The sequence below is a fragment of the Garra rufa genome, chromosome 21 (assembly GCF_049309525.1).
Source record: "Garra rufa chromosome 21, GarRuf1.0, whole genome shotgun sequence".
In the NCBI taxonomy this organism is placed as follows: Eukaryota; Metazoa; Chordata; class Actinopteri; order Cypriniformes; family Cyprinidae; genus Garra; species Garra rufa.
The window spans coordinates 23,046,227-23,071,398 of NC_133381.1; the positions used below are offsets into that span (position 1 = coordinate 23,046,227).

Genomic DNA, 25,172 nt, shown 5'->3' on the forward strand with positions numbered 1-25,172 from the left:
TTAAAAAAGGGCCCTGTCCAAAATGTCTTGGTATCTCTTCAATGAAAGCAAGGGACCAAGCCCAACCTCTGAAATCGGTGCCACACCATATACTTTACAGCTGCAGCCATCAGAGAAGTGTGATATGTCACTCCATAGAACACGTTTCAACTGCTCCAGAATCCAGGGGCGATATGCTTTACACCACTTCATCTAACGCTTGGCATTGCATTCAATGATGTGAAGCTTGCATGTAATTGCTCAACCATGGAAACCCACTCATGCATCTTTTACGCACCAGACATGCGCCTCAACACATGGTATTCTGCTCTGTGACGTCACATGGTTCAGCTTCTGCTTCGTGGGCTGAGTTGCTGCTGTTCCTAGATGCTTCCACTTTCCAATATCACTTACAGTTGACCGTGTAATATCTAACAGGGGTGAAATTTCACAAACTGACTTATTGCAAAGATGGCATCCTGTCACAGTACCATTCTTGAATTCACTAAGCTCTTCAAAACGACTCATAATACAAATGCATCATTTGTTGCCTTGGTAATGCAAGAGTTTACAGACAGTTTGAGATGTAAATAGCGACCGCATTATGAAGGATAATCTGATATTTCTGTTCTGTTGCCTAGCTTAGTAGGGGACACTTCATTTTTGGCAATATTGTCGACTTGATTGCATAGACACTATTTGACGAGAACTGAATTAAGATGGACGATAACATTGTGCGCTTTCTGTTTACTATATATATATAAATAAAGAAGACTTGACTTCATTTTGCTCAAATAGCACACTTGGTTAGTTCCAGAGAGAAACTAGTAGCCAAACAAAAAACAATAGACCAATCCAGGGTGCATGGTGATGTTACTACACACATTCTCTTAGTGCTGTTCAGCAGTTCAGGTTCAGCAGTTAAGCTACATTTACATTAGTGCGTTTTTTATTTTACATCAAGCAGGACATCCAAATTCTCACCTATCATTAATTGACCTCAAATATGACTTTTCATCTTAAAGGTATGTACTAGCAACTTTACATGGACGCTTAATTTAATGTTAACCTTGAAAAATGTGCACTATTAAAGTGTCTGTGCAAAATGTGCAAGCTAAACAGTAGCGTGCTCACTGAATGACAGATGGAGGGCATTGGTGTGGTCACTTGTTCTTAAAATGCTACAGAATTTCTGGTCATGCAGGTGAAGTCATACATTTTATGATTCTGTAAAGATGTTTATTTGTGTGCAATCAGAATAACAACACTTCTGCCTTTCTGCCTTCTTGGTCTCTCTGTATACTTGCCTTACAGACATGAAAAATATATCTATAGAGAGTGGAATGTCTATCTTTAAATAAACAAATATTCTCAGATTATGTAATCCATAAAACATGCACACATGCGCATCCATTACTGTGGAGATGATAAATCAGTGTCGCTGACATCATCTCTTAAGCCGAAAACAAAGAATGCATTAGTTTGTCAATAAATTATTAAAATTTTAATGTAGTCTCCTAGCTGTTTTCCCTGACACATTCATAATTATTATATCTGCCGGTGCACTGTGGAAAGCTTTTCTTTGCGTGCACTTTGCTTATTGGGCTATGGGCCATTAAAGCCTTATAATTATGATGGTTTATTTATAAACGTGCAACTAATAGTCGACTAATGGTTAAAATGAACAGCTAGTCGACCAGAAAAATCGTAAATCGAGGGCAGCCCTAATTTTCGGTTGTGTAGCGTAGATGGACATTGTTTCTAAAACGCAGTGAAAATGCTAGTGTAGATGATGATCATTGTCATTTTAAAATGCTGATTTAAACAAAAAATGGACTAGGGTAAACAGGGCCTTAGTCAACCGTGCTGAGAATTCTGGGTTGAGAACAGTCGGTAGTCATGCCAAACCAATCTCAAGTGGAAATACAACTAGCCATTTCTAACCATTTGTAAAACAGTTAGAAAAAAAATGGTGGGAAAACGACTATTTAAATGATTGTGCTAATAAGTTTAAATAAGTTGACCTAATATATTCACTTTTATTTTATAGCCTATTATGTTTCAAGTGTTGTCTGTGTTTCAGTACTATGTATTTTTAATGAACGCATTTTGTCAAGTAAACTAATACAGGTGTTCGTGTGTGTAGGGAGTGAGTGAACACTGTGCAGGAACCGCTGGCTGTCTCTCATTGCGCATCTCAAAGGAAAGTGTCAGAGGAAAGAGCGCGAAGGTAACGTTTAATGTCCTATTCGTTAATTAGATCGTTAAAAAGCAAACCTTTCAAAGAAATTCAAAAAACTTGTTGACATTTACTGACGAACCTCAGAGAACGTAGAAGGAGCTCTGCGGCAGGACTTCAGAGATAGAGAAAAAGAGAAGAGAGAGGGAGGGATGTATGTGCGTGAGAGAGACACACAGAGAGAGATAGAGAGAGAGAGGATGAAAGAGAGAGCAGAGAAGACAGCAGCACGAAACGGGACAATGTACTCTTGCTTACTCGTTGCTTCGCACTAAATCAAAGAACAGATATTTTATTCTCAGGTGGTAATTCAAAGCTTTTTTCCCCCAGTGAAATACAGTATAAAGTGTGTTCTCATCTAGCTTTGGAGTCCAATGTAACTATGCATGATCCTTAACCATATACACTGAGCTGGAAAAGGCGCAACGCACAGTATGTAAAGCGTAAGTGACCGACTTAAAAGTAAAAGTTCTTTTGGATACTCGCCTTGAAACGGACCGGTGACTGATTTGAAGGCTCCCGAGTGATGAACTGATGAAACCCTGCAACTTCAGCTTGGTAAGTTTTTGAAACACCTGACGATATCTTGCTCAGACTGAATCCGGTACGATGGGTGCTCAGGATGAAGTGACTGTTTTTTCTCTCGTTTTGTTTCTGAACGTTCTAATCTCAGTCAGTATTTATGCGTGTCAGTAGGTCAATTAAAATGTTTGTGTTTAGAACAAAAACTATCACATCATAGGAAGCTTGTTGTTTTGGGGTAAAAGCTAAATGTTTATGAATTACTTGAGGTGGTGTTTGTATCCTCTCTGTCCTGAACCCTTTTAAAAATAGCACCTTTTGGAACATGTTTGCTGGTTTCTAGCTGGTTTAGTGGACATTAGTTAGTCCATGCTGTTTTTTTGTTGGTGTGAGCTACCAATATTGTCTATGATCTTGCTATCAGATAGAAACCGGTATCATGCTTCAAAACACAGATAGCATCTTTACCTGGAATTTCCAGCTGAAAAGTACTCTTGTAGCATATCATCTAATCAGTTAGTATCATGATTTATATTACAAGTTTATAACCCGACACAAACTGCAGGAAGGAAACATCAGCATGAGAAATGGATGCACCATCAATAAGATGTGGCAAAACACAGCCTAAACTGGTTTGTATGTTTCATTTTAGACTATACTTTTCTAAATTGTTTTTAAAATGTTTGAAAGTCAAGTTTCTGTTTTCTTTCCTAAAACCCCATCATATTTTTTATTGAAGGAAACCCACTTTGGTGTTAATTAACAGCCTTAATTACCCTTGCAGTGTGATGCTCAATCCATCAGGCTTAGTTTTTGAATGTCTGTATAGCATCTGACATGGATGACCATTGTTAAAGGTCATGGCCATGATCAGTGTGAATGTGTGTTGGAGTTTTACAGTCTATCAGATTATATAAACACTCACCAGTGGCGTAATGATAATATATGAAGGGCAGAGCACTTCTGGTCACTGCAGCTCACCGAACGACAACGTCGTTCAATCACATATGCATAATTGCTCTTTTCTCCTCTCTCCCTTTTCTGCTTTTTTGCTTTTCTCTCGCCACCTTCCTCCCGCTTTGTCACCCTCCCTTATCTGACTCTCATGCCAACACACCACACACATAGCACAACTGCAGTGTGTGAGATGGACAGATAGCTGGTGTGAAAGGGGAGCATATGTGTTGGCTCTTTGAAGGCTCAGCGTGAATCGTCAGCAGATAGCTGTGACCTCTCCGTGAAAATCCTCGGTCCAAACCTGCCCAAATGACCAGACCTGATGTATAAATGTGAGAAATAATGAGAAAGTCTGAGAAAATATACAGACATGTTAGTTCACTGTGGTGACTCATTTAAAGTATCCTTTTTTACCTTTTTAATTACCACAATGCTGAGTCAAGATCTTTTTTTTTTCTGTTGCAAAGGTTTTGCATGTGGGAGGAACATATTCTTCTCTATTCTTGAGAGATTTAGCATGTTTGTCTCAAAAATCAATTTTCTGTTTACATTTCAACTCATTTCAGCTTTACTTTAGAAATGTAAAAAAGCATGTTTACATGGTTTTATTTTATCTTAATACATCATGCAGTTTATGCATTAAGTCGTATTCTTCTTGCACACTATATTCTAGGTGATTTCAGGTTTTACTGTCCTTGTAGTGACATTTGGTCCTCACAATGGGGGTAAAACCTGACCCCTTCACATGTATGCTCCACGTAGGTATTCTCTAAGGATGGCTGTCCATTTCCAGCTGTACGAAATCAATGAAAGAGATAAATTATACTGAGATTAAAGGTAGAAAGCAGAAGATTGGGGAAGGGAGAGAGCACCTGGCGCTTTTTTTGCTCGAAATGCAAGTCTGTGTCTCTCAGTATCTGCTCACAAGTGGAGGAATGTTGCATTTGTGTAACCGTGGCAACATCTCTGGTGAATCAAAGCGATTCAGGTCTTCACTTTAGTAGATAAGTAGTCATGGCAGGTAGATGTAGATTTTACATACACAATTTAATTTCATAATCATTATGGTTTATTCTTTTGGGGGTTTATAGCAAGCATCATTACTGAAGATTTTAGATAATCATATCTTAGGATCGTTTTATAATTTGCTTTTTACAGTTTAAAATGTGGATGTGCATTAATGTATTAATGCGTTAAGAATAAAGGGATAGGCAAAATGGATTTCAGAATAGGACTGTTAGGTATCAGTGTGTGACAACATATGTAATTTTTCTTTCCAATTACACGTACGTAAGCTTGTGAAATTGACTTGGCATGAAGAAGGTATTGGGATATTCACCGGTCGCCAGTCCCACACTGAACCCACTTCATCATGGATTTAGTATAGAGGGGTTGAGATTGTCTTCACCCTGTAAATTAACAAAAGACACTGTCAGCAATACAAATTCAGAGGATGCAGATATGACTGTATATGTATTTAGCTGTATTTGTATTTAGGAGAGCATTTAAACTTTTTTAGACTTTAGTCAGGGATGACCAGTGTGGTCAGAACTTTGGTAGGAAATGTATGCTCTTTGCATGCAAATCAATTTATACATATCATTGTATTTGCATTTGAGATTTGCATATTTGCTACCAAACCTCTGACTAAACTGGCTATGTGTGTTTGATTAATTTTATTTGCATATGTTTACAGCATTTTAAACAAATAGACTGTAATAGACTAGACATATACAGTCATACCCTAGACATACAGTGCAGGCAACTAGTATATTTGTGACCCTGGATAACAAAACCAGTCATAAAGAGATATAATATGCTTTCCATTGATCTACGGTATGTTAGGATAGGACAATATTTGGCCGAGATACAACTTTTTGAAAATCTGGAAACAGATTTACAAACAAATCTATGTCACGTTGAATAAGGGAGATGATCTGGGTCCAAATGCAGGGAAGGAGTTTTAATATAAATAAACAAACAAAACACAAACAAAAGGCCAACACGGCACAACACAACTTGAATATAATACAAAATAAACAGAACTGAAACACGGTCAAGAACAGGATCCGGGAACACACAGACAGACTTGAAGACACACGAAGACAATGCAGCCAGAATGAGCAGTGAGACATGAGAGTTCTTATAGACCAGATAATAGTGAGCAGGTGTGAGTGTAATCAGTGCTAATGACAAGACAGGAGTGAACAATCAGGGAAGTGCAGTGCAAGGGGAACAGCGACCTCAGGTGGCTGAGGGAAACCCCACAGCCCAGATCATGACAATCTAAATATTGAGAAAATTGCTTTTAAAGTTGTCCAAAAGTTCTTAGCAATGAATGTTACTAATCAAAAATTAAGTTTTGACATATTTACGGTATGAAATTTACTGAATATCTTCATGGAACATGATCTTTACTTAATATCCAATGATTTTTAGCATAAAAGAAAAATCAATAATTTTGTACCATATGATGTATTGTTGGGTATAAGTTTACCCATACTTATGACTGGTTTTGTGCTCCAGGGTCACATTTTGTGCATCTGTATGTAGGACAAATTAAATAAAAACTAATCTGATTTCATCTTTTTTTTTTCATTGAAATTCATTACAGTATAACTCAAAAGCTTTTGTGTCTTAGTCGAGGTAATTCTGAAGTTCTACACGTTAAATTTAACACAATACCACAAAAAAGTTAATCCCATTGAGATTATCTTAATCTAGGATTATTTTCTGTTGGAAGAACCAACTGACGAGGCATACGCAATAGTCCCTCACAGTATTTGTCAAGCTCTTTAGTAGTTTGACATATTTACACAAAACCTTTGAAAGTTTCTATTTTTCATTTGCCTTACAGCTGTCATTTTTAAAAATGTGAACTTTAAAATACTCTAATTTGTTTTTTCCACCTTCTGCTCTTCAGAACTCACTCATGTTTATGGATATGATTTGGTCTCTCTCTCTGTCAGCTGTATTTTATAATTGTTTTTCCCCAGTGTGTGAGTTCATTACTCTGTAATGGATGATTACATAATATCTATAACTACCTCCAGATCAGTAGCATTTACTGCCTCTCTGTTCTATTTCGGTCCAGTCATTACAGTCAATTTCTACCCATGAAACAAATATGGCATACAAAAGATTTTTAAAAGTCTACCTTGACAGCTCAGGCTTAGTTGTTGTGTTCTACTGAAGTTACTATGTCTATCTACACCTTGCTAGAGGATGTATACTACCAGTTTTGAACATATTTGACTAAATTTATATTCCTGATGATTTTAAAAACCTCTAAAGTGACAATAGCCTATGAAATTACTTAAAATACAAATAGCAATGAGGCAATAATAATTAGTTCAAATAAAGTATATAAAAAGCAGTTAGTCATATGGTTTTATTGAGCAAAACTGTTAAAATACATGTGTTATAAGCAATAGAGCTAATTTACATTACGCATGAACTTTTATTTTGAAATCACGACGAACAGTTAGCATATTGGAGAAGATACTTATATATTCTCCAGTGTTTGCTTACCCCACAAATCTGATGAAACATTCCCAGGTGAACGTTATAATAAACCCAAACTCACAACAATATGCAGAGATGATAATTAAAGTACTTAAACAAAACCTGCATCACATATATTTACTTAATTGAATTGTAGTGTTTGTGAATTCACAATAGTATTATGTTTTATGGTTTTTAAATGGGTCTAATAATGCGTTTTATGGATTTTCGTCCATGGAATGCAACACTTACAGTATTTTGCCGGTTACTCAACACAGGCAAAATGCTATCGGAAATGTGTTTTTTTTAATCGAGTACTCGAATTGAATCAAGGAATCGTGACAGCCCTAGTTTGCAAGTATGCACTTAACAAATAATAATAATTTAACCATTTTTTTAAGGATGAGTTGGTCTAGAGCAGGGGTTTTCAAACCTGTCCTGGAGCCTCCCCTGCCCTGCACATTTTGTATGTCTCCCTTATTAGGCACACCCAATTCAGGTCTTGCAGTCTCTACTAATGAGCTGATGATTTGAATCAGGTGTATTAGATGAGAGAGACAAGCAAAATGTGCAGGGCAGGGGAGGCTCCAGGACAGGTTTGAAAACCCCTGGGCTGTATCCGAAATCGCCCCCTATACCCTCAAATAGTGCACTATTTGAGGGGACAGCCATTTTAAGTGGTGTTCGAAACCATAGTGGACGTTCTCGAGTGCACTCATTCAATCCCACAATGCACCGCAAAAACGAGTGCACAACCGATGTAAGCTCAACAGCTAGAGATAACCCATAATGCACTGTGAGAGTCGCGCGCCGACTGAATTCCCGCGTCTCTCCAGACGATGGCGCCCGCAGCTGAATCATCCATCTGTTTATTTTACAACGCGCTCGTCCACTGCGTAATGCAGCGTACAACACAGGTACAAATTTGTTGTAAATTGATTATTAAATTGTTTAACCAAGGTTTATACATAAACTCCTTGACATAGTTCAAGATAAATCCTTTAATCTTACTACTCGAACTGTCCGTTTTAAATGATTGTTAAACAGTAAGCAATACTATGTAAAAGCGGCAGTCCTTCCGGTGCACTTAGTGTCCGAATTCACTCACTCGTTTTCATTCACTCCTTCAAGTGAACTGTACGAGTGGACTAATGTAGGGAATAGTGAATAGGGTATAGGGGGCGATTTCGGATACAGCCCTGGTCTAGAGTGAGTTGCCTTATGAAAGAATGCCAAGTGTAGCTGGATTTCCATTTTTGTTATCGTTTTGATGGCTTTATTATCATTACAAGTTTTGAAAATACTACTAATAAAGAATAAGTGATATATTTTTGACTGACAGTAAATGTACAGTTGTGTGATTTTTGTGCATGTTTGTCACACTTTAATGTTTCAGATCAGCAAACAAATTTAAATATTTATCAAATATAACACAAGTTTTTTTTTATGAAGGGAAAACAAATCCAAACCCACATGACCCTGTGTGAAAATAAATATCACCTGACTGACAAAGTGAAGTAGTCCAAAAGATCCTCAAAAGCTACACATCATGTTGAGATCCAAAGAAATTCAGGAACAAATGAGAAAGAAAGTAATTGAGATCTATCAGTCTGGAAAAGGTTATAAAGCAATTTCTAAAGCTTTGGGACTTTTGGGACAGCGAACCACAGTGAGAGCCATTACCCACAAATGGCAAAAACATGGAACAGTGGTGAACCTTCCCAGGAGTGGCCGGCCGACCAAAATTACCCCAAGAGTGCAGCGACGACTCATCCAAGAGGTCACAAAAGACCCCACAACAACATCTAAAGAACTGCAGGCATCTCTTGCCTCAGGTAAGATCAGTGTTCATGACTCCACCATAAGAAAGAGACTGGGCAAAAATGGCCTGCATGACAGAGTTCCAAGATGGAAACCGCTGCTGAGCAAAAAGGCCATAAAGGCTCGTTCAGTTTTGCCAGAACACATCTTGATGATCCCCAAGACTTTTGGGAAAATACTGACTGACGAGACAAAAGTTGAACTTTTTGGAAGGTGTGTAAGTAACACAGCATTTCAGAAAAAGAACATCATACCAACAGTAAAATATGGTGGTGGTTATGTGATGGTCTGGGGCTGTTTTGCTGCCTCTGGACCTGGAAGACTTGCTGTGATAAATGGAACCATGAATTCTGCTGTCTACCAAAAAATCCTGAAGGACAATGTCTGGCCATCTGTTCGTGACCTCAAGCTGAAGCGAACTTGGGTCCTGCAGCAGGACAATGATCCAAAACACACCAGCAAATCCACCTCTAAATGGCTAAAGAAAAACAAAATGAAGACTTTGGAGTGGCCTAGTCAAAGTCCTGACCTAAGTCCTATTGAGATGTAGCATGACCTTAAAAAGGAGATTGATGCTCGAAAACCCTCCAATGTGGCTGAATTACAACAATTCTGCCAAGATGAGTGGGCCAAAATTCCTGCACAGCGCTGTAACAGACTCATTGTTATCGCAAACTCTTGATTGCAGTTGTTGCTGCTAAGGGTGGCCCAACCAGTTATTAAGTTTAGGGGGCAAACACTTTTTCACACAGGGCCATGTGGGTTTGGATTTTGTTTTCCCTTCATAAAAAAAAAAACTTAATTCAAAAACTGCATGTTGTGTTTACTTGTGTTATCTTTGATTAATCTTTACATTTATTTGATGATCTGAAACATTAAAGTGTGACAAACATGCAAAAAAATAAAAAATCAAGAAGGGGGCCAACACTTTTTCACACCACTGTATGTGATGTTTATTTTTAGTTGTATGTATCATGTATGAGTTATTCTGGCGAAATCGCAGTTTATCAAATGTTTTTGTTTATTTTGGTGCATTTGTTTATCTTGGTGTTCCACAGAAGAAAAAAGAACATCATATATTTGGGTTTGCTAGAATATGAGAGACAAAAAGATCAACTGTGAATATTGTGTGCAGTGCTGAGGCTCTTCTAAGGTGACTTCTGAGGGTTTTTCTCAGTCTTTTATTGTGCTTTCAACATAGTCATGCTTTTCAAACAATCTCTGCAACTCACACACATAATGGTATGTGTTAAGCATCAAGGATTGTCCCACTTTACTGTTCACTTACAGAATTAAATATATAACACCTCTGCTATAGCAAGGTCTTCGTCAATTCTAGCCCTCTTTCGACACATCTGATGCAACTTCAAGATGCTTTGCGCAAGCTAGATATCTTTAAGGATATCTTTGCGGAATATGTATGTGCGTGTAAGTGTGTGTTATATAGACAAAGTTTGGTGTTAAAGAAAAATTCATTACCCTTTAAAAGGTTCTGTCCATCACTCCCTTGCAGGGTAGAAATAATAGGATATCTTGTTGGAGAAGCAGCTGAAAGGTTTTTCTCACTGAGGGCAAGATTGTTATATACTGCAAGAGTTAGTCTTAAGGAGAAAATCTCACAGCATTGTATCTCCACCACCTTGAGCTGTTGAGGTTTGGAACAAGTCTTGACCTTCATAAGTGGCTTAATTTAAACTCAGGTCAAGTCCAGCTGAATTCATTTTAAAAAAGGCAGGTGATCTTGTTATCTGATTCAGCAGGTTCAGGTTCACTGCGGCCAAGCTCTCTGCAGAGATGATTGAATGCTGTTCTTTTGAACTATTAAAAATTCATCACTTCCCAGGTTCCATCATGTCACTGCAGTCTTTGTGTTCTGTGGAGCCTGACGTGATGGAGGAACTCAGCGTGTTTATCATGCATTCAGAGGTGTCTGTGTTTCAAAGATCCTTGGCTAAAACATGTTTTCCATTATTTTTGAAATGTTGACTCTCAGAGAAGTCACTGTTTGTTTGTTATTTTCTACACATGTGCTCTGAAGACTGTAGCATGGCTTCGAAACATGCTTCAAAGAAACAAATGCTATGAGTTCATCTGACAAGTACAGTCACCCTTACCTTGTTATGATCTCTGTTCTGAATTTTCTTACCGCATATGGTAGAGATTACCTCTTCACCTTATGCTCTTAGATTGGTCCACAGTTTCATGATTCACCCAGAGTTTCGGTGCTTGGGAGAAGAACAGTGCAGATAGGCTTAAAGGGATAGTTCACCCCAAAATAATAATTCAGTCATTAATTGCTCACCCTCATGTTGTTTCAACCCCGTAAGACCTTTGTTCATCTTCGGAACACAAATTAAGGTATTTTTGATGAAATCCGAGAACTTTCTAACAACTACACTGGTAATACAGCTGATTCAGAGACTAGGTAGTGCTATGATTTGTAATTTTTGACCTTAGATTTTTATTTTTTTATTTAGACAAAATAGTACTTTATATTGCCATTTTTTGTTTACTGGCCATAGCATAAAAATAATAATCAGCTAATAGCATTGGGGCGATACGCTCAATTTTCATATCATCCTATCATCAGCCTGTGAGATTGCCGATGCACAGTATTATCGTGCTAACTTATGAATTTTATTTTATCTTGCCAGAAAGTGAACAAATGCCAGCATGAGGCTAAAAGCAGCTTAATGTTTTTAATATGACTGAATTTGTATTTACCATGATAACAATTTAATCAAAACATTGTAAGTTACTAATTGTAATGCCTACATTTTCCCAGTTATTAAAAAAGCAGCTACAGAAAACTAGCAAGGAACGTTTACATTACCCAACGAACATGACTTTAGTCTTGGCCTGTTTTAGAAGCATCCCAGAAGCGGCTCTTCACACTGCTTCGCTAAAGATAGGCGCCTAGTCTATTTTTGACGGATAATAATAATAATCATCTTGTTAATCATAGTTGCTACACAACTACCCTACAATGATAAAAATCTACCCAGTGATATTTTTTTATCTTTAAAAGTCATATTCCCTTTTTAAAATCAGGTCATTCTCAGCTTCTTGTCAGTGTGATGACACACAGACAGAGTAGGGTTGCCACCCGTCCCTTAAAATACAGAATCCTCCCGTATTTGAGAATGAAATTGCGCGTCCCGTTTTGAATCAATACAGGACGGGTTTTGTCCCGTATTTTTTATCATTTTTTTAAAGCAGTGTCTCATGCAAATCATCCCACACGCATTTTCGATGTCATCGTTAGTTTGATTGGTCTTTTTAACTGTCCTGTGAGGAGGGCGGGTCTTTTAAGCAGAGTCTGCCAAGTCTAACGCCGGTTTCACACTGCACGCGTAAGCAGGACGTAAGCAGCGCGTGCTCAGCGCGTAAGCAGAGCAGAAGCAGCGCGCATCCATTGGGCTTTCACACTGGCAGCGTTTGTCGCGCGCAGCTGAACGGCAGCTTGTGTACTGCAAATATAGATGAGTATCGTTCATTCGGTCCCGCATTTCAGGTGTTCTCTGACAACTGTCTGTCATGTGCATTGAATTGTGATATGGTTGTATGTTGTAGATTTAAGTAGAAAATGAGAAACGCTAAAATATTGATTATATTTTTAGACAAATATCTTAAAGGTCTTAATGATTACCAGTTTGGTTTAAGATAATTAAAGCAACAGTTTTTCAATAACGAAAAGAATATGTAAAAGTATAATATTTGGGGTACTAATCGCCCCGGCTGTTGGGGCTAAAGGCACAATAATTTACAAGGTAAGTAATAGATGACTGACTTCTATTTGTTGACTCATATGGTATATATCATATTTTTTTATGGTGGTTGTCCAACTTTGAGATAATGAAACCATCATATTTAAAAACATGATAATCATATCATATAAAAATATAATTTGTTGTTACTACTGTAAATCTATATAAAATTATTATAGGATCTCCTTCAATACTTTCAGAATCTTCACTTTTAAAAATGATTTTTCTGTTTCTGTATTTTAAAATATGTTTTATATTAACATTTTAATGGCAGTAGTATAAATTTATTTATTCTTGTATAAATCAAAACAAGCAGAAAATAGTACAAACTTTGCTAAAGTGATTGTTTTGAACAAATAGGCTAACTAGACATTATTTACAACAACAACAAAAAAAACATTATTTTTACTGGTGAGCCTTTTAAACTGTGATTGTGTTACATGTGATACATGATTTTATGGTGAAATTGTTATTTTTCGTGTTAATCAGGCCAGTTTTGATCAAGATCGAAGCACTGTGGCTTTAACCCAGCGTAAGCGGCGCAGAAAAAATAGACTCCAAAACGACGCAGCACTGATGCTTCTGCTCTGCTCCTGCTACGCGCTGCCGCGCAGTCCCTGCGTACGGTGTGAATGCTCTAATCTGTTAACATGGGCGGCGAAAAAATATGCACTGCTTACGCCCTGCTTACCCGTGCAGTGTGAAACCGGCGTAACCGTGTCTACGCCACCCCCCCCCCCCCCCCACCCGCAGAATGCGTCCCTTAATTTTGGGTATTAAAAGTGGTAACCCTAAGACAGAGGCCGCTCCCATGATAGTTGACATGAGCGCCTTACCTTAGACCTGACCACACCAAGCTGAAACAGTCCAACTCCATTCACCATTGTGTCGACTCAGGTGCAGAGGAAGACAAGAATTTCTCAGATTGAGCGATGGAGGTGTTCTGTTGTTGGATGTAATAATGAACATGGCAGTCATCATTTACTCCCGAGCCGCTGAAGACGCTGAAAAGACAGCACTGATCCCCAATCTACATATGCGTCTAAGTGCGTGCAAATCATTCGTGATGCAGCTTCAGAAGTGGGTATAAGGGTTTTTTATGCATCTTTGCAAATGGCCTTTCTTAATAATGTGCTGTTAGCAAGTTTCGCAGCTAAACGCGGCTAAATTTGGCTAAAGTAAACATTACGGCTAGTCATCCCATGGCAGAGAGGGGCGGGGCAAGCAGATCTCATTAGCATTTAAAGGAACATGCAACAGAATAGCTTACTCTAAAAAGGGCTGATTTTGACAAGGTAAAAACAGTGTTTATTTACACTATCATTGAGAAATTTGAACCAAAGTATGTTATAAACTTCTCATTAAGACCCTAAAGAATCATATCAAGTTGTGGAAAATGGGCATCCGATGACCCCTTTAAAACTTTGCATGCTTGTTTAGTATCACCTGTCGTATGCGCTCACCAGGTTTCGTGAAGTTTTGAGTTTCTTTAGCCTTTATAGGATTTTGGGAAAATTTGGATAGGCCCCTTTTCTTAACAACCCGTCATAGCTTCCCAAAGGGAATTGTTTTATTTTTATTTATTAATAATTATTGACCTAGACAGTCCAGAAAATTGTACTATACAAATTCTTACATGTCAATCATTGAGATCATGAGATATGCAAATGTCCTTATAGACTTTTCATTTTCATTTTGATAGGACATATGGTTGCGTAGGTATAGCCATTTTTTATGTTTCTTCCTTGTTATAGTGCCACCAAGTGGCCAAGTTCTGTGATTTTGTCCTGTGACCTCAGCTCTTATGTAAGTTTTCTGAGTTTGGTGAAGATATCTCATTCCGTTCAGGAGTTACAGGCATTTTACTAAAAGTGGCCCTGCCCCTTTTGAATGATTTGAGGACCCTTTGCAACGATAAGTCGAATGTTCAACAGTTTTTTTGATAATTACTGATATTCACTCTCTGGAGAATTTTTCAGCGCTGGTTTGATTCCAATTGAGTGAAAAACCTAGGACTAGTTTGCAAAAGTAGGTTTTTCAAAAAATCTAAAATACCCCAAAATTTTGCCAAGTATTCCAATAACATAAGACACATGAGCCTGCGACTGACGGTTTAGGAGTTATGAGCGATTTTGTACTTTTGTTCGCTGTAGTGCCCCTGTCACAGTTTTGCTGGTGTGAGTACCAACATGCCTCCAAGTCTCTTTGACTTACAGTTTGGTCTGCACGATCAGTTTTACATGAAGATTGCTGGTCCTTGGCTATTCTAACACTTACAATAGGGTTACAGCGCTACATCAACTTTCGTAATTGACAATGCTAATTAACCCTGGCATAACACATATGCAGCAGATGATTGTAAATAATGACCTAAATTTCAGCATGTTCCTCACACAAATCTGTTGCATGGCTTGAGAAGAACTTGAAGTCTGTAAATAAGTCATACAGGTTTGGAACAACATGAAGGTGAGTAAATGATGACAGGTGATCTGTATCTTCACGTTTTTTAACTCTACTTCAGAACATCACTACACAGCTACCCTCAAACAACTAAAGTCACTTTATTATTGAAATGATGAAGGCTTATCTGCTAGAGCTATTTTAGGAGTGATAACTGTTTAGCCTGGGATTCTGAGTTCTGCAATGTAATTCAGTCAGAGGTTTACGTGATTAGTGAAGGTTTAAGAAGGCAACAGATGAAAATCACATGAGCGCTGTGAGGCTTAGGCTCTTTTGCGGCTTAGCTGGTTTACCACTGATGAGACACCAAACTACATTGCTGCACTCAAATCTTTGCATTTTCACTTGCATGTTTGTGGATTTTCATTCTTTGCTGGATTCTATGGAGTTGTAGAGACACTGATTGAGCAGCCGATGAGAGCCGACAAGCATCTTCTGTTCAGCACAGCAAGGTTCCAAATTTGAGGTGATTGAGGACGTTCCCACAAACAGATCAAAGCAGAGTTAAAACCCTGTATCTGACACATCCATTTCGACCTATAAAAGAAAATGTCTTCTTTTATTTGCACATTTGTACTGTCTCTGTACAGAGCACAATCATGTAAAATCTAATTAGCCTCTCCTGTAGGTAATTGGTAGGTTTTCTATAGATCACTCTTAGGGCGAGCATTCAATCGCAACCACTCAATGAGTGAAATTACAGCCTTAGTTTACATTTAAATTGATTGTTCCTATTTACATTGATCAGCACAAATGAACAAGTGTGTTTAGACTCTTCTGCTTATTGATATTCACAGACTCTGCATGTCACTCTGACGATATTTGACCCGTGATCATAAAGCTCTTGAATCAATAATTCAAATGCAGCGCACGTTGCCCGGAGTCTGTGGCGCTTGGACCGAATCCCAGGTCTCAAACTCACGCCACACACTTCACCTGGTCTTCAATATTTAATTCAGAAAAGCAAACAGCCGTCCTGCCTCAACAAAACACCTTCACACTTATCATTCTTGGCCCCTGTTAACGGCTGGGTTCATGAAGGTCTGATGGATCGCATCTACAGGACATTCAAACCAAGAGTGAAAAGGTCGAAGGGGCAAGAAAATATATTTGCAGGGCTGAGTGATTATTTGATTGGAAAGACCACAGGGACGTGATAACACTGCAGTAAGAGTCGAAGTGCTGTTTTGTTAAGAAAGAGTTTCATATCAGTTCAATCTGTTGTTATCTACCAGATGCTTTTCAACCCAATGTGACCTACGGTGCAGTAATTACAGCGCCAGCCCTCTGGAGCAATCTAAGGTTCACGTCCTTCATTATCAGACATAAAACTACCGGTCTATGTAAAAGAGTAGAGAAACCGATTAGATTACTGATTATATTTACATCATGCTCTTCTCTAAAGCTCCATTTAAATAAACTTGTCTGACCATATACCTTATTACTGAATGAAAGTTTACCCTGGACCTTAGAAACTCAATAGGGCTGCATAGAGCTTCACAAATTAAGGTCACTTCTTGCGCTCCGATATTGAACAGGTCCTTGGAGCTTGCTAGAATCGTAATCCTTCAGTGAAGACAACTAGAACTGAAAAATCAATTTGACTGGCTCCATACACAAATGCAAAGATGCACTGAGCTGTTTGACAGTGTAGTCTCTGCTTGTGTGTCAATTACAATACCAGACCGCAACTTGATTGCTGCTGTCTGTTTTTGATTTGTGTCTTTCCCCATATTCATTACCTTACAGGGATCAGCAATAATGCTTTTTTCTCCTGGTAGTTCTGATATGCTCTTGCCCTGTCAATATTTTCAATTATCAGTTTTCAAATGGCTTAAAGTATATTATTGATTAAAAAATGACTATCTTCAGCAACAATTTTCATGTGTCAGAAAAAAAGAATTATACAATTCTATAATAATGCTTTTTTTCTGTAGGTACTTCAGATTTACACAATTCAGTTATCATTTTTAGATCATTTAAATTATATTAGTGATCAAAAATGTAAAATGACTCTGTCAACAATTATTCACCCTTATATTTACACAAAAGGCTTGTTTGTTTATTGTACGCTGTACAAAGTAGAGGTGTCACAATAAACTGGTATTGGTGTATAATTGTGATATTTAAATGATGAAGTATCTGTATCGTGTTAATTAGGGGTGTCGCAAAATATCGCTATTGACGTTAATTATGATATTCAAATGATGAAGTATCATTATTGTGTTAATAAGGGGTGTCGGAATATGTTGGTATTGGCGATAATCATGATCTTTAAATGATGAAGTTATCGTTTTAATTAGGGATGTTGCAATATATGATGTTTTATTAAGAAGGTTCGGGAGGAGCACGATCAGATAATCAACCAATTCGGCACTGGTGTAATTCGTTTAGCCAATCATTCTAATCAGCACAACACGTATATAAACAGACCGCCTTCTAGGGCTGGGCGATAATTCGATAACGATAATTATCACGATATAGTTTTTTTTTTTTTTTCTTCGATAAAACGATAATGACAGTTTGATAAGTGCTCGATAATGTTTACGCACTATGTGTAACGCTGCGCAGGCATTTTGCAGCCTGCATTTCCGGATGCCGCACGCAGTATTTAGTTTACAGCCACAGGGCTCTACAGTGCGACCATTTCACTCGCGTTTGCGACTAAAAATTAGTATGTGCGACTGTAAAAAATATATACATATTTAGGAGCACCATGTGCGACTGATCCGATCAGCATATTTGTGTTTGCGCTCAGCGGAGCTTCAAAGGTTTCTACGTGTTTTTGCAACGTAGAGTAATGTATCACAGACATATCTCACCAATCCTTTCATAAATGAAGTACAGAGAGTGTAAATAAGAGACTGATTGTGCAGTGTATAGAGCGTCGTTGATTATAACAGAGCTTTGTGATACCGCGAACTAAGATGAGTGACAGCTTTCAATCATTTTTTAGGGAGTTTGTAAATGAGATATCGATCTAATACAGCAGTTAAATAAACAAGTTATTAAGTGACTTGCATTGACTGACTACAACACTATGCCTGATTCTGCTGTATTTCGTGGTCAGAAGTAGTCTGAAACAAGTCACAACTGCGCACATCTCCATTCAAACACAGCGGTGTTTAGTTTATGAATGAAACCTGCTTTTTTAAACGAATCTAGTGAAATGATTCAATTTCCCATTCATAAAGACAGTCACTTGGTTTATTCCCGAATTAGTCTCGCGTAGCCAGACCTTCAGACTGACGGCTGAAGGTCTGGAATTCATGGCAGCTTTAATTGGCCAAGGCCCGCCCATAAGGCCGTTTGACCGACATGTCAAACAGCCAATCACAGTTCGTTTCGTTCAGCGTCACGTTTCGGTGCATGGAAATGCCTCAACAACAGACTGGCGTGCAACAAGTCAGTCATTGAAATAACCAGTTAAATAAGAAGAGGGAGAACAGTCAGCAGCAAAAATGTTGCAAAAGTATATAACAACAATCGCGTCTGCATAAGCACCTTTTAGCAAAATGCAGAGTAAATCAGTCTGCGCTTTGTTTCCCGGAGGACCGAAAGCAAACGCGACACTCGGAATTTTCAAATCATTTTGAGGAGTCAAATTGAGCCGGCAAATTTTTTTTATCAGTTTTGATTGTTTAGAATGTGCTCCTAAAATTTTGACTGTGCTCCTACATTTTTCAAGCAAGAAAAGTAAGCGTAGAGCCCTTATCCATATTTTTATTTATTTATATCAAACAGCTAAAACATTTTACAAAATGTGTTAAATCAGTTGCACAAAGGATTTGAATGCTTAAAAGATTTGTCTATTCTTATTTTTGTTGAATGATAAACATACTTCAAAATCACTTTGCAAACTCTGCATTTACAGTCAGAGCCATGTTACAAGTGTTGTATCATATTACAGTTGTTAATTGTTTTTATAAAAACGTTTTATATATTCTATTAATATTAATAATATTGTATTCTATTGATGTTGATTTTACTAGTAATATTCTAATCTGTATTCTACCTCAATTGATCATTGTTTGGAAAGTATTTGTCATGTTCTGACAATAATCCATAAATAATAATTAACTGTCTGTTTTTTCTTTCATTCAGGAGCAAAAAATCTGCCTTTTAAAATTGATAGATATAAAGATTTGACATTTATCGTGATAATTATCGATATCGACTGATATGAAAAAAATTATCTTGATAATTTTTTTTGTCATATCGCCCAGCCCTACCGCCTTCTTACCTCCGTCCTGCGATAGTTTCTGGGCATCCCTCCTCCACCCCAACTCCACAATTCTAATCTGTTTTTATCCCATACTAGGGATAGGGGGAGTTCTCTGGGTTCGGCCTGTGTTCCGGGCCCGGAGCCCTCCCCCAGGACAGCATGCCAAAATATGCTTTCTACATGCTCAAGCAGATTAGATGTAAGGGCGAACTCATGAAACCGGTATTGGAGATAATTGTGATATTTAAATGATGAAGTATAGTTATCGTGTTAATTAGGGGTGCCGCAATATACTGGTAATGACGATAATCATGATTTTTAAATGATAAAGTATAGTTATCGTGTTAATTAGGGGTGTTGCAATATACATGTAATGACAGTAATCGTGATATTTAATTGATGTAGTATCATTATGGTGTTAATGGGGTAGCTGTGGCCTAATGGTTAGAGAGTCGGACTTGTAACCCAAAGGTTGTGGGTTCGAGTCTCAGGTCCGACAGGGATTGTCGGTGGGGAAGGTGAATAACCAGCACTCTCTCCACCCTCAATACCACGACTGAGGTGAGTCCCTTGAGCAAGGCACTGAACCCCCAACTGCTTAATTAGGGGTGTCGCAAAATACCGGTATTGATGATAATCGTGATATTTAAATGATTATGTATCGCTATCATTTTGATCAGGGGTTTCGCAATACACCGGTATTGATGATAATCATGATATTTAAATGATGAAGTATAGTTATTGTGTTAATTAGGGGTGTCACAATATATGGGTATTGGCGATAATTGTCATATTTAAATGATGAAGTATAGTTATCTTATTAATTATGGGTGTCTAAATATACGGGTATTGGCGATAATCGTGATATTTAAATGATGAAGTATAGTTATCATGTTAATTAGGGGTGTCGCAATATTTTGGTATTGATGATAATCGTGATATTTACATGATGAAGTATCGTTATCGTGTTAATTAGGGGTGTTGCAATACAACGGTATTGGCGATAATCGTGATATTTAAATGATAAAGTATAGTTATTGTGTTAATTAGGGGTGTCGCAATATATGGGTATTGGCGATAATTGTCATATTTAAATGATGAAGTATAGTTATCTTATTAATTATGGGTGTCTAAATATACGGGTATTGGCGATAATCGTGATATTTAAATGATGAAGTATAGTTATCATGTTAATTAGGGGTGTCTAAATATAGGGGTATTGGCGATAATCGTGATATTTAAATGATGACGTATAGTTATCATGTTAATTAGGGGTGTCTAAATATAGGGGTATTGGCGATAATCGTGATATTTAAATGATGAAGTATAGTTATCATGTTAATTAGGGGTGTCTAAATATACGGGTATTGGCGATAATCGTGATATTTAAATGATGAAGTATAGTTATCATGTTAATTAGGGGTGTCTAAATATAGGGGTATTGGCGATAATCGTGATATTTAAATGATGACGTATAGTTATCATGTTAATTAGGGGTGTCTAAATATAGGGGTATTGGCGATAATCGTGATATTTAAATGATGAAGTATAGTTATCATGTTAATTAGGGGTGTCTAAATATACGGGTATTGGCGATAATCGTGATATTTAAATGATGACGTATAGTTATCGTGTTAATTAGGGGTGTCGCAATATGTCGGTATTGATGATAATTGTGATAATTGAAGTCAGTTTTTTCCAGCATCCTGCCTCCACCCCATCTCCTCACTCTTAATCTAATTTCATCCCCTTCTCGGGATGAAGAGAGTTCTCTGGATTCAGGCTCTATCCCGAGCTCGGAGCCCTCCATCTGGTCAGCATGCCAAATATGCTTACTAATTGCCCAATCACATTATATGTTAGTGCAAACTTGTGAAACCGGTATTGACGATAATCGTGATATTTAAATGATGATGTAACATTATCAAGTTAATTAGGGGTGTCGCAATACACCGGTATTGATGATAATCACATTATTTAAATGACAAATCGTTATTGTTTTAATTAGGGGTGTCGCAATCAGTGTTGGGGAGTAACTAGTTACATGTAACGGCGTTACGTAATTTAATTACAAAATAAATGTAACAGTAATTCGTTACAGTTACTGAGAAAAATGTGTAATTAAATTACAGTTACTTCTGAAAATATTAAAGATTACAAATGGGGTTACATCTAAAAATGTTCTTTAAAAATCTGGGATATGTCGAATAATATTAATCTGTTGCTTTGCCTGTTTTTGATATGCACGATGCCTTCTGCTAAGGCCATTTAATAAAGCGGTACTATTCAGATGCTTTTGATTGGTTTTCCGGTTTGAATTTGCGGTGCACCACGTCTGCCAATTACGTTAATCCTCTTTGTCAGTGCGTTCATCGTCCCCTTTGTGTATTCGAGATCAATATTAAAAACATTCATAACAAATTAGCTAGCCTGCTAGCTTCCTTTACCAGACACACTTGTATTTATGAACCCTTTCACAAAAAAATTTCGCATTTTCAAACCATTTTAATTTTGAGTGTCATTTGTCAAATCAGTGTTTAGACTACTGTGTGATTTTCAGCTGAAACGTGACTAATGATTTGAAGGATGAAAATCCGCTGCAGTTTTGTTTATTTTCGAAAAATATAAATCTCTTTTTCTTGAGAGCTTGAAACTTTTCTCTATAATGATCGATGTTGACCTAACATGCCACCTAGTGGACAAATCTCTCAATTAGTTTGTCCCATTTTGTCCCAGTTGGTCATTATATCTAAGCAGTGTTTTAGATTAAATGTAACTTTATTTACAACAATAAAAAAAAAAAAAAATAAATAAACAATACCATGGATTTTATGACACAGCTACAATGATGGAGTCTGTTTGGATTTGGCAGTATCTATTCTAGAATCTATTCTTGCTTCTGTTAGTGAGAAATAATTATTAGCCCTGTATGGTATAATGATTTCCCTTCACAAATAGTGGTAAAAAAGTAATAGTATGCAGATTTTTACTGTTTTTTTATTATATCAGTAAGAAGAAAAAAACGTGTTTTTACTACATTATTATAATCTAGAATTGTGTTTTCTCTTAAATATAACTAAAAATAATTATCTGCTTTTTTAGAGGAAACATTCAAGAAATCTTTTAAGATTTAAGTTTTTTTTTCAAGGCATTGTTACTTGCCAGTGTGTCCTGTCAAAGCTATGCAAAAATTAGATTTTGTAACAACAGTTAACAATTTTTTTTTGTTATAAGGTCTGGTTTTGTGGTGGCTGTACTTTAAAATTAAATTAATATAATCTTAATTCAAGTGATGAAAGATTTTGAAGTTGTGACACTGTCACACAAGAAACATGTTTTACCACTCTATTTATTACAATGATTTTATTTATAGTAGAGTTTTAAGTGTTTTACATGTTTTTTTTAGTCCATTTTATTCCTCTTAACATTTTAAGTGTGTATGTCTTTAAGAAATGAATAGGTGTGTTCGAGCTCATGCTGCGCTGCGCAGACCGATCGGCGAGATTAGCCGAAAGCAGTCGGGGAGGAGCTGAAAACGGAGCCGTCAAGTCGGACAAGTTGGGGATCTCGTTGCTTCCTCAAACATGGCAGATCACGTGGCGTTTGCCTACTTTATTGCAGATTAACTGGAAGCTATAGAAATACCTTTTTTGTTGGAAGAAATGCAGCACATGTAAGGGAAGCAGCAACTACAGATTTCAGCATCAATCAGTGTTGACCACATTACATTAAATGTCTGTGACATTTTAGTTATTCCATAAAAAATATTACTTAAATATGCAGCTGAATACTATAAGTGGTCTGTATGAAAAATTACAATAATAAACTTATGCACAAATCCAATATAAAGAATTTAAGGGAAAAAAATGTACTGCAGTCAAAAGATCGTAAACTATTTACGAAATGGCATGCAAATTGATTTGTTATGCACGAAACACGCGTGATCATCGTCATGTGGTGAATGTGGCCAATCATGAGAAGCTGTGACGTCATCACAGCCTGGCGCAGTCCCTTCTGAAATGCTGCGCTGGCTGAGCAAGCCGGCTGTTCTCGAAACGCTCTCGCGTTACTTTGATGCCACACGTGAACGTCACGTGGCGTCGATCGGTCTGCGCAGCGCCGCATGAAGTCGAACGCACCTATTGGTTGCCATGTCATGTGACCAATCAAGTCACATGACAGGAAGCAGGAACTATATAAAGTGAGCAGCATGCCAAACAAACAACGACCATACACAACTGGATTGAGGAGTTTCCTTTCAGTGGACTTACCTTTCCAGACTTACCACAAATTGGACTATCACCCATTTTGGATTGTATATACACTGGTGGACACCTTGGGACTTTTTCAGCACACTAGGATTCTTGGACTGTTTTAAGGGTTTGGTGAATGGACTGTATGTTTTTAACAGACTGAGTTTTCCTGGTTTTATTGTGTTGTTTTAAAGTCCTGTGAACTTTGTAAATACACCATTCTTAACCTTATTTCTGTTTTATGTCATTCTTTTAACACCGTCATCTCTCACACAGTAAAATCTGACCCCATTTTTAAACTTTGTAATCCAACCTTTTAGGCTGATCGTTACATATGGTGGCCCGTACGGGGAACGTTTAAGATTTTAAAGCTGTGTTGAGAGTGTTAAAAGATGGCTACTCATTTTGAAAATGCTGCTCCTTTTAAAACACCTGCTAATTTTAAGGATGAACGAGTTTTACACCAGTGTGATTGTGAACAGCTTCGTGCTGAAGTACTGTCTCTTAAAAACATTGTTTTAAAACTGGAGAAGGATTTTAAAGACTCTGTTGAAAGTCATTTTAATCGTGAAGTGTATTTTAGAGAGGCTGTGGATGTAAAATTCATTGAGATGGAGAAATATGTGAAAGAGACTGTAGCAGCCTTAGAAAAAGAGGTTGTGGATTGCTTTAGGAGGAGAGATAAACTGTTGGCTAAACAAATGAAGGACAAAACAGTTCCAGAAGCCACTGTTTCCCCTCATACAGGAACCTCCAAACCTGTTCCCTCCATCATCAGTGCCTCTTCACCTCCAACTCACTGTTCCACCATCTCAGCAACTTCACAGACTGGCAACAGGGCAAAGGAAGGAACTACCTTCGTCAAGACATCATCAGGGCCTGATGTCACCTACATCTTCTCTGTTCTTCCCTTCTCCAGTGAGGAAGTCATCAGTGCACAGCAGGATGCCATCCCACTTTCCATCTCCCCTTCCACACACCAGACTGACCGGATCACCATGATCATCCACCAGGGGTTGCTGTACCGACGGATCAAGAGCGAGGGCGGCCAGCACCGACTACAGCTTGTCGTTCCAAAGGCATTGATCCAACGAACGCTTCAGAGCCTCCACAGCAGGACACCGGAGAGTCGTCATGGACGACTGAAAACTCTCCTCCGCATCCTGGAGGTCGCCTGGTGGCCAACGGTCCGTAAGGATGTCTGGTGGTTTGTGGGAAGCTGTGGAATGTGTAACGTTATCAACCAAAGCAAAGAACCACCTCTTCACCCTGCAACAACACCAACCATCAAGCCAGGAAGGAGGAATCTACGGTAGGAGCAGCGTGCCGGCAACGCTGGGTACAGAAAACACCAGGGAGGAACCGCGCAACCTACCCAGGACTACCCAGGCTGGTACCGACTTCCACCTCTCTACAATGGTTCCCCACTTCCTTCCAGCCAACTA

General features: G+C 37.9%; 1 protein-coding gene across 1 annotated transcript in view; it reads left to right on the forward strand.

Annotated features, from left to right (window-relative positions):
* The first annotated feature begins 2,461 nt into the window (after window positions 1-2,461).
* The window catches only part of htr1d (5-hydroxytryptamine (serotonin) receptor 1D, G protein-coupled), a 44,741-nt gene continuing 22,030 nt past the window's right edge, over window positions 2,462-25,172 (forward strand). Inside the window, exon 1 of the mRNA XM_073827127.1 lies at window positions 2,462-2,776. The gene's annotated coding sequence lies outside the window, so the exon portion shown is untranslated. The remainder of the gene's footprint in view (window positions 2,777-25,172) is intronic.